The sequence below is a fragment of the Photinus pyralis genome, unplaced genomic scaffold (assembly GCF_008802855.1).
Source record: "Photinus pyralis isolate 1611_PpyrPB1 unplaced genomic scaffold, Ppyr1.3 Ppyr1.4_LG2, whole genome shotgun sequence".
Taxonomy (NCBI): Eukaryota; Metazoa; Arthropoda; class Insecta; order Coleoptera; family Lampyridae; genus Photinus; species Photinus pyralis.
This window is the reverse complement of record NW_022170403.1, coordinates 32,196,987-32,208,582: the sequence shown is the minus strand read 5'-3', so window position 1 is coordinate 32,208,582 and position 11,596 is coordinate 32,196,987. Positions and strand designations below refer to the sequence as shown.

The 11,596-nt window shown below is 37.9% G+C and overlaps 1 long non-coding RNA gene across 1 annotated transcript; it reads left to right on the top strand.

Moving 5' to 3' along the window:
• Positions 1 to 1,317: 1,317 nt before the first annotated feature.
• On the top strand, positions 1,318 to 2,369 carry LOC116162641. Its single transcript, XR_004143575.1, has 3 exons — positions 1,318 to 1,890; positions 2,030 to 2,142; positions 2,341 to 2,369. It is a non-coding gene; the product is annotated as an uncharacterized LOC116162641 (long non-coding RNA).
• The last annotated feature ends 9,227 nt before the right edge of the window (positions 2,370 to 11,596 follow it).

Sequence of the window (11,596 nt, the reverse complement as noted above, 5' to 3'; positions counted from 1 at the left end):
GTTTGCGTTTTGTCTGTCCGTCCGGACCCACTGCCGTTTCAAACTACTTCTAGCTAGGCGAATGGTCCTAGAGTCCTGGAATTTTTTTGCAGTAGGTAGCCTATACCTTGAAGGTGTGCCAGACGGTCATCAAATTTCGCTGTCGAAAAGGCCCCCCCCCTCCCCACGAATTATTTCCTGAGATGCTGTTTTTGAAAGTAAAACGTGCATAACCCTTACATACGACAACCAATTGGTCTCAGATTTTGCCTTTAGTGGTGCCAAGTCTCATCGAAATAAATTGGTTTGTACAAACTATAACTTTCCCGTGGTACTCTTTTTCGAGATCAGTGAGCGACGGGGTCTGAGGGGGGGGGGGTTAAAAATTATTTTATCACTCATTGTATTCTAATTAAAAGTCTCAACGAAAGGAACCGTTTTCTACCAAAGTACAGGGTGGAGGGGGAGGGGGGGGGTAGAACTATATTTATCCTTCATGGTACTCTAATGAAAGGTCTCAACGAAAGGAATTAATTTCTTCTACCAACCATAGCCCTCCTCCTCGACCTCTTATCGCGAGTCTTATAGTGATCGGGTATATTCCGCCCTTATACTTCAAGAACGGATTGTCGGAAGAGGGTACTCACAAAGGGCGATTAAGACGTCTGCCCAGGAATATATCCAATTGGTGATGCAAAAAGCTATTTCGGTTAAAAAAATGCGCTTTATCTGCACAGAGATGTGCACAATTTTACTTCTGCCAACTCTGAATTGAATAACAGTAGAAGTTGCCTAGTTGGCGCGATATGAAGTTCAGTTCTTTGGGAGTAATACCAGCTGCCTTTTCCTTCCTTTGTTTTTAGATCCATATCGTGAAGATGAATATGTGTTGGTTGGGATGACACATCAAGAAATATGTGGTAGTGTTTCCCTAATATTGACAGACAATTGCTCCATAGCAGACCATTAAGTTCTTCTCTGTATGTAGTTGCCGAAATATGCTGTTCTTTAGTTATAGAGGCTTTACTAGGATTTTTGATATTCCCATCTTTTCATAAATCCACAAAATCTAGCGTTTCCTTGTTTGACTCTCTGGTAGAGGAAGATTAACGTTAACATGATAATTTTAGTTATGGGATACCTACACTAATTTGATGATACGTTCGTTGGTTTAATCTTTTTAACGTAACGTGTGTGTCCTTTGTTTCAAGATTTCCAGGAAGCAAGCCTGATCAAGTAGGATTTTTTCCTTTTGCATGCTGGTGTTTGGTTTTCTATTTTGTGTATTTATCAGTGAGGGGGGGAGTAATAGTGCATAATACAGTGACAATGAAGAATCTACGACAACTTGTACCTGTCATAGCACAGTACTAAGTGAGTTGTGACCATCTCACCTTCTTGGTGACGTAATACTGATTGCAATTACTCTCTCACTAGTGTCTGTCCTCTATCAATTACCTAGTTTACTTTATATCAACCAGTGTGACTATGATTTCATAACCATATTAGTTTTTTGAAGTAAACTGGTTTTCTGTAAACCAGACAGTATTTCAGTCAATTTTTCCGTTACCAAGCTGAGCGAATTCGTGGATTGTTATACCTCATTTAGTAGTGTACGATGATTAGCTTAAAAGTTGTAATGGAAGGTAAGTAATTACATTACAATAGGGGTATGTTCGCTTGTTTACGTATTGGTTAATGTAAACTCGTCCCTGATAGACGATGATTTGTACCGTAACTGGTTGCATAATTCATTAATAATCGAACAGACCCGATAGGTTTTAACCTGCATGATTGACCTAATAGACGTTTTCGATTGTTCGCAGAGCAAGAAGAAATTGAGTACTCTTCCCTGCTGAGATCTGGCTCAAGTCATCCCTCAATACTGCTGAATACGGTCCCGAAAACGAGGTAAGACCTCTTCCATTTTCTTGTCGTGCCATTCACAAATTCTTAGTAGGTAACTAAATGTAGCTACCTATACAAACATTATTCTTACCAACTTGGGACGATGTGCTTTTTGTGATATAATTTTTTACTTTTCAGTTAGGTACCTCCAACTTGCCATGCCTGTTTTCCAGAAGTCAGGAAATGTCAACATTCGTGGGTAGCAGAGTGCGTCATCCAGTGTATGTCTCTTCTAAAGCGAGCTTAAATTAAAGGGTAAATGTTATGATTATTTATATAAACATAATATCCCCTATATACAAGAACAAAAACTACCCCACTGATAACCATTGCAGCAGATTAAAATGACGCTTTTTCGGCAGAATTAGTTTTTTAAGGCGTACTTGCATATTTCCATTCATTTTGAAAATTGGCAAATCTTTTCTTCTCCTAACGTATGTTTTTTTGTTTCAGATTCCAGAAGAGCACCCTTATAAAGGTAGGATTTTTTGTTTTTTGTGCATGGGTCTATTGCATTTTATTTTTTGTGTATTTAGCAGTGGGGGAAAAGTGAACAGTGCATAGCGAAAATCATCTTTCGGTAACTTAAGATTGACTGCAATTATTCTTCGATTGGTCTCCTTCACACCATGAATCAGTTTACTTCACACAAATCAGTATGACCATGAATTCATAGCCATACCAGCTTCGTGAAGTAAAAGGATTTTTGTGCGAATTAGACTTGGAAGGAGTATCGCAGCCAATCATTCCGTTCCCAACGCGAATGTCTTCGAGGATATAATTGCGCCCTATTTATTATTATACAAAAATGAGCATTATAACAATTTAGTTCTGACAATCTTTTTTGGCCCACGAATTTTAACATTGCATACTTTCTGACGCGTTTACCTCTTCTAATCTTCTTCGACCTTATCTGAAAAGTTGAACGACAAAATCGCGGAAACGGGGGGGAGGGGGCAAAGCGAAATTTATTTAAATCGTGAAAACATTCGCAAACTTCAAATACAACCGAGAGTAGGGTTTTCATTGATCACAAGGAAGGAAAAAGAGTTACTGAAAACCTTCCAGGAAATGTGCTCACTTAATTTCTTACTTCTTTTCCAATTTGCATTTTACAATTTATTGCATTATACTAGTTTTCAACCTGTATGACAACATCGGAGAATTGAATTCCCTTCAAATCATGATTTTTACGTTGATATTTAAGATGTTATGGTAATCGAATGCTACCGCCATTCACAGAAATGAATGCTATTACGTAACGGAGTTCGACATTCACACCAGGGTCTCACGGGCAGATGTACGCAATATGACATATTTGCATTGGTGTTTTTGGTTAGAGCTCAGGTCTTTAGCTAGGACATGACCTATCTCATCATAATAATAATAAAAAAGAGGTATAATATTGGTATATAACATGTATACATAATAACGTTTTGAGATCTATCACATAAGGTAATTCCCCAAAAATCAAAAGAATGCAAGATAATTTGTAACTTTTAAAAAGGTACATACTCAATTAAATTGCTACGTAGGAACATTAGAAATTAAAATTGATCTAGATTCGTTAATCAAGCACATGCACCGGCTACCTATTTTCTGCCGCGTCCCTCCGGAAACTTTCTCTTTCTCGCTCGACTGAAAATCCATCACGGGCAGCTACTTGCGAGCCTCCGTTATTATGCAATTGAATTATTAAGATTCGCGCCAAAATATATCCAGTGACATAACACTCGCGCATTTCGCCTGCATAAAATTTGTACGGGAACTGTTCCATTTAAAACTGTCGGATATGTAACATCAACATCACAAACTGATACAATTAAACATTGAAGCTAATTGATTTGGAGGAATGTTCACATCTCTGGTACCATCAAATGGCATGTGAATGTTCGGGGGTTCAGTGGGACCACTTGAGCCACATGCGAATGGTCAACGCCCCACCCCAATTTTTAGCGCATTTTTGCAAATTTATTTGTAAAAAGTAGCTTTTAATCTCACTTTGGTGTGCTGGCTGGCTGGTTGGCTGGCTGGCTGGCTGGATGCAAATGTGGGCGCGTAGAACTCTTGTAGAAAGGCAAACGGGTGTACGTGTATCTACAAGGCCGTGAAATTTGTCAACCTTAGGGACATGGCTACATGATGTGGGGTTGGCGACATCTGGGCGTCATCCTCGAGCGTAGTATACTAACGTGAAGGTTTTTCAGGTTTTTCCTATCTTCTACTACAGTTTTGGTCCGATTCTTTTCAAATTGGTGTCGTCGGAAAGATGTTGTAAACGCGCACAACTCTTGCGTGGCGGAATTTTGTTTTTTGTCCTAGGGGCGAAATTAACGACCTTTTGCGAGGCGCGCGCGCGCGTCTTCGAGAAGTAGTCAACTTCGGGCGCCTTTTATCTTCCGTTGCGAACTCACGCGGTTTAACGTTTCGTAAATCTCGAATCGCTGTCTCTCTTTCTCGTGCCGCCAATAGAAGTGAATTGCGAGTGAACGGGACGTCGGAAGTGGGTACCGTCAAAGGGAATGTGGTAGCCCGCGACACGATCTTACTGATGGTGTAGTCAAATTTTCAACCGCGAATGGCGGGTGAACGATACGTAGGAAGTGGGTACCGCCAAAGGGAATGTGGTAGCCCCCGACACGATCTTCCTGATGGTGGAGTCAAATATTCAAACGCGAATTGCGTTACCAATGGATAGTATAATTGAAATATCTCACCAATAAACTTGGAGATCCTTATATAATTAAGGGATGCAAATTTTCAAGAGTATTGATGAAACAAATGCAGGATAGACGATTGTTAAATCAAAAGTGACCGGAAAAGAAGATAAAGGGTAAAGGAATGTTATCACAAGGACAAGGACAATACTGGATTTTAAAATGTAAATACTGAATCTGTACTCTATTTTAACAGGCAACCAACCATACATACGGAAGAAACATAGGGAACGAAACAAACTGTTATAAGTCAAAACTTTAAAAGCGAATTGCGGGTGCACGGGGAAAGTGGGAAGCGGTTAGTGAATGTAGTAGCCTTCGACAAGATCTGTTATTGATGGTTGAGTCGAAAGTGGCTAATAGAATACTGATCTGCCACACAAAAATGCGCTGAAGTCCCTTCGATCTCAAACGAGGACTTTGATCATTTTTTATATTTTTATACTCCTTTAGGGTCGTATAAAATTGGATTAGCTCTCACTAACTCAATTAGTTGTTCTGTCATGGCGTGTTTTCTTCCGAGACATGGAGCGCGAACTGGCGGGCAAATTGTGCGTGCAGCGGTCGCGCGCCACCGCTCTAGATCGCCGTGTTTGTTCGCTGCACTGGGCGTCGATTCCCGAAGATGTGCTTTATTCACATCGACTGACCTTGATAAGTTAATCGAACGCAACGACTGGTCTAGCCACTCGTTGCGTGAAAGTCATGCGCAGTATGTGGTATGAGATCATGTTGGTTGAGAATTGGTTTGATTCTTCCTAGTAAGAGTTTTTCAAAGACTTTAGATGCTATTGGTAATAAGCTGATCGGGCGATAAGATGTCGTTTCTTCGGGAGGTTTTCCTGGCTTAAGTATGAATATTATTTGAGCCACCTTCCATTGGGCTGAGAAATGGCTCAATCTTAAGATGGTATTAAATATGGCCGTTATTAGTTTGTATCCTTTCTTTGGTAATTGTTTTAAAACTTCACCTGTCATTAGGTCTTAGCCTGGTGCTTTCTTAGGATTTAGTTCCGACTTACTTACCGATATCACTTCTGCTATGGTGATTTTTTCTATTGGTAAACTTAGCTGGTCTGGTGTCTCCAAGTATAGTTGTGTTTCCTCTTCTTCTTTTGGAGTTAGTTCAGAAGGAAAGGGTTGAGGTATATCGGACGTACATTTACATTACTACTGTATTGGTGTTATATGATAACAGAAGCATTCGCCTAGTTCTATACTATTTTTTCAGAGACTAATAACAACACAACAATACCTGCGATTGTATAATCAACACTTAAAGTACAAAAAATGTAATTTTATACCTCCAAAAATAGAGTAGGAATCACTTTCTGACTAGACTGAAACGATTGGTAATCACCACATCTAAAATTGGCATCCACTGTCCAAGGGGATGAGGGGGTGTAATTAACTATTAAAGTACAAAAAAATTAATTTCATACCCTCACAAATAGAGTATCACTTTCTTACTAGACTCAAACTATTGATAATCACCACATCTACTTACAATAAAATTGACATCTACTATCCAAGGGGGTGAGGGGGTGTAATTAACCATTAAAGTACAAAAAATTGTGGTTCTCCAAGTGCCATGAGAAATTGTCGGGGTATTAAGTGGTACAAGGTTGCAAAATGCGTTAATAAGCCCTTCGTAACGTCACTTTATTTTGCATTTTCTTCGCATGTTACAAGTTGTTAATTCTTATTTCTCCTTCAGTCTTCCGTTTCTCTGAGGAATGTTGATTTTTATCCTCATATTCAACTTGCTACCTGTTTGTGTGTAATGTTCAATGAATTTAAAAATGATTCACACTTGTGGAACAATTTACATGGTATAAGGTAACGTATGATCCATCATTAGTAGGTAATAGCATAGACCAAATACATGGTCTGTGGTATCATTGAGGGTATCTGTCGTTACATAACCCTTGCTTGAATTCGCCAATGACTTCAAGTATTTTACAATTTTAGTTCATATCATTTTACAAATGCCGCACATAACTCATCATTGGGGTGGAAGTTTCTGTATTAGTTATTTTTTAAATAAACCTACTATAAGTTATGCGTACTCGTACATTAAGTAAATAGTAATAGGTAGTATATTTCATGCATTGTAATACAAAATTACTTACATTCGATTCAAATGTACGTTAATACGTAAAAAACAATAGCAATTGTTACGTGCAATCTCCAATCAGAACGTGATACTTTTTCTGGAGGTATGAAATTTTTTTTTTTTTTTTTTTTTGTCAGGTGGGGAAATGCATTATGCACACTCCGGATGGAAAAGTCCGGAGTAGTGTGGGACTCTCACCCACTAAAACCCCACCTGAGACTTCGGCTTCTAGGGCCATTCGCCTATGAAATTTGTTTGTACTATAACGGTTAATTACACCCCCTCACTCCCTTGGGCAGTAAATGCAAATTTTGTTGTTAGTAAGTAGGTACATGTAGTGATTATTATATATCGTGAGTCTAGTCAAAAAGTATACAATACAGTAATATATTATTAAGCAGTAGACATAGGGATTTAGGTGTATTGTTTTTCCCTACCTATGTCTATTTTTAAATGATAATAGTAGATTATATCACGAGTCAATAATGATGGCTATTATTCTCGAGGAATATTTACGAATTGAGCCGCTTCAGCGACGAGGGAGTAAAATTCCGAGAGTATAATAGCCATTAATTGCGAGTAATATACTCTACTTTATCTACGGCTAATTTAATAGCTTGAGATTTTATCCATTTTAATACAAACAAATATACACAAGCAATACACGACCCGCTTGACATTTACACTTTTGACGTTTGTTTTGTTTCCATGGATGATATTAAATGTAAATGTTGTGATTGGAGTACAAGAAGGCGTAAGAGTTATTAATCCCTGTTCATTAATCCCTAAGGGAATAATGGATGGTATTATACCGAACAAACCATAAGTATAATACTCACATTATATATTAGTTGTAGATAAAATTTCTTCTGAAGGGCGCCTAATTTACTGCAACCAAAATAACTTCTTAAAACAAAGATCTGTCATATTAATTAATTTGAATATTGTTGCTTCGCCTGCCGTATTTTTATTTTCGTTCGTGTACGAGCATTCAACTGAAGAAAAAGTTGATATCGACAATTGGTATAGTACCGGTAACAGCTTAAGGAGCGTAACAGATTTATTTTCTGTGAAGCCAAAGCAACAATATTCAAATTAATTAATACGACAGCTCGTATCGTATTACAGTCAAATCTTTATTTGTGTAAAGAAGTTATTTTGGTTGCCTAAAATTAGGTGCGCTTCAAAAATATTTTGCCATTTAAAAATAGACACACAAAATAATATATTAAGATATATTAAGATTAAGACCAATTTATACACGTGTATCTTATAGTATTTTTTATTATACCTGCAGTATAATTTAAAAATAGGAAATACAATGAAATCATATTGACGTTATTCTCGAATACATAATCTAACTAAGTGGGCTTGGTGTTCGTCATTTCACGATTGCCATGGAAATCTCAATTGACGTTTGCTTATAAAAATTATCGTCTTTGTGAATAAAACGATTTGCGTTGAAAAATATAGTACACCGTCCATTAAATCGCTTGTTGTAAAATCTAAACAAACGTTGGTAGGTGTAAAATCCCAATCCAGTAAAGCCTATTATCAAGCATATGAAAAGTTGTATCCATGGATGAATAGGAGGTTACTTACGAATAAAGTCTGAAATGCATCGATAATGCTGGCATATATGAAGGAAATGTCAAAGGTATTTAAATCTTCTATCTTTTGGTGCATTCATTCAAAACTTCACTTATTGCTGCGACTAAAGAGTGGAACAGATTTGGAAGCATACCCTAAATTGAGCGCGTTTGTGGAAGCTTCAACCAAAGGATAGGTACAAGCCAAAGCAATGTTCTGCATTTACAGAAAGCGACCTAAGAGGATTTTTTATTTCAACCCCAGATGACAGTTTCAAAAGTCATACTAGAAGTATCATTACCTATAACTCTCGCCAGGAAAGATTGCCGGTCACAGCACACCTTGTGTCGATCTACAATCTAAGTTTTTCTTAAGATGCGAGCGACTTCCGGAATAGAATTGTGCCAATGTTAAACGAAAAGTCTTTTTGTTCAACATTTACACGATACTATCCCGGAAGTGTTCTGTGACCGGCAATCTTTCCTGGCGAGAGGTTTAGCAACTTTAAAGCACGTGTGTTTTAAAGGCCTTTTTTCGCACGCATTTGAGTGTTTTAAACGGAGATTGTGATTCAGGTATAATAAAAAAACAATTCATGTAAATCCCTATGTCTACTTCTTAATAAATATCACTGTATGTAAGTATACTATAAGTAGTACCTAACTCTTTTTGTGGGGGATGAAATAATTTTTTTTGTACTTTAATACTTAATTACACCCCCTCACCTCCTTAGACAGTGGATGCCAATTTTATTGTAAGTAGGTAGATGTGGTTATTACCAATTGCTGACCTCTAATTAGAAAGTTATACCGTTTTTGTGGGGGATGAAATTAATTTTTGTCTACTTTAAGTGTTGAAAGGTCACGTTAAAATGACTAAATCGTTAGATGTAGTTTTCTTTATGTCTCTTCATATTCTGAATTCTCCGGTGCCACTGGTCATTCGGGGGTTTCGGCGTTTTGGCCTCCAAAAATTCACGCAGGTGTTACTCCAGCCATTTAATTAAAAAACTGAGCATACACAACGTATTCTTTGATACGGCATTTCAATTTCATTTTACTATAAAGAAGCATCTTAGGCGAGTCTTGGTGTATAGAATTTATAAGCGCAATAAACGGCAAATGTAAAATTATGGTACATGAAATGATTTTTCTAGTAATAAACGCAGAAAACATTCCTTCCTTGGTGCAAGCCTCGACACCATAACGAACCAAATACCGAAAAAAGTAGAATATAGTCCAGTCAAATTAGCTCTAAAAGTAGTATAAACTGGATGTTGTCATTTCACTGAACGAAACCAAGCGTATTCTATGTAAAAAAATCCGCTGAATCGGAAAATCATAGTCCCCCGGCCGGAAACGCCCGGAACAAATTGTTATAAACAAAAAACGAAGAAAAAATGGGAAAATGTCGTGTTTTTTCACATTTGACTGCCAATATCTCGTTAACTATTGCTCTGAGGGAAAAAATGAATAGAAATGAACTTGTTTATAATAAAATTTTCTATAAGATATAGTTGGTCCGGAACGCTCATTTTCAACTGTTATTGTTTTTTAGGGAAAAATGTAAAAACAGTAATCTCTAAAATTAACACTTTGTTATTGTTAAGTAAAATTCATTCGATCTTTTTGAAAATCCGTATTTAGTAACTATTTTTGATAACAAAACCATATGACAAACCAGATCACCGTAGGTGCGTAGGTTTCATACTCATTAATTAATTAGATAAACAAGTAGAAAAAGAGATGCTTTGTCTTTCAAACTGGGGGAGTACAAGAGTGTTCTCAATTTTTTTATACATATTATAACCCTAAAACAATCTTTTCCAATAATTGTCCCGATGAGTCCTGCAAATCGACGGACTGTGCAATTTTTCAAAATCCGAAGAATTTTCTTAGCTAACAAATGGAATAACTCCCGAAATATAACAAAAAAACATAACTCTATAATAGGCGAATGTAAAGCTCTCGGAAAGCCGTGCATTAAAAAAAAATACGTCCAAATCCGATTAATAGTTCACGAGAAATCAGCTTTTGACTTTGAAGCCAGTTTTCGAAACAATCAAAAATGATTTTGCAAATCGAGTCGCACCGATCGATTCTTTACAGCGTGAACTTTTTTCATGCTTCTATTTCACCAAAATGAATGATTTTTGTTAATCCGAGTGCCAATATAGATATAGAGCTACTTTTCTTGTTAAATCTCGGAAGCTATTCGATTTGTTAGTTAACTAAAAAAATTCCACAGTCCGTTGATTTGCAAAAATGATCGGGACAATTATTGGAAAAGATTGTTTCACGGTTCCACTATGTATAAAAAAATTGGGAACGCTCTTGTAGTCCCCCATTTTGAAAGACAAAGCATCCCTTTTAATTAATCAATGAGTATGAAACCTACGGTGATCTGGTTTGTCATATTCTTTTGTTATCAAAAGAATTTACTAAATACGGATTTTCAAAAAGATCGGATGAATTTTACTTAGTAATAACAAAGTGTCAATTTTCGAGATGACTTTTTAGCGCATTTTTGCAAATTTATTTGTAAAAAGTAGCTTTTAATCTCACTTTGGCTGGCTGGCTGGCTGGCTGGCAGCAAATGTCGGCGCGTAGAAGAACTCTTGTAGAAAGGCAACGGGTGTACGTGTATCTACAGGGCCGTGAAATTTGTCAACCTTAGGGACATGGCTACATGATGTGGGGTTGGCGACATCTGGGCATCATCCTCAAGCGTAGTATACTAACGTGAAGGTTTTTCAGTTTTTTTCTATCTTCTACTACAGTTTTGGTCCGATTCTTTTCAAATTGGTGTCGTCGGAAAGATGTTGTAAACGCGCACAACTCCTGCCTGGCGGAATTTTGTTTTTTGTCATAGGGGAGAAATTAACGACCTTTTGCGAGTCGCGCGCGCGCGTCTTCGAGAAGTAGTCAACTTCGGGCGCCTTTTACCTTCCGTGGCGAACTCACGCGGTTTAACGTTTCGTAAATCTCGAATCGCTGTCTCTCTTTCTCGTGTCGCCAATAGAAGTGAATTGCGAGTGAACGGGACGTCGGAAGGGGGTACCGTCAAAGGAAATGTGGTAGCCCCCGACACGATCTTCCTGATGGTGGAGTCAAATCTTCAAACGCGAATTGCGGGTGAACGGGACGTCGGAAAGGGGTACCGGTCAAGGGGAATGTGGTAGCCCCCGACACGATCTTCCTGATGGTGGAGTCAAATCTTCAAACGCGAATTGCGGGTGAACGGGACGTCGGAAGGGGGTTCCGTCAAAGGAAATGTGGTAGCCCCC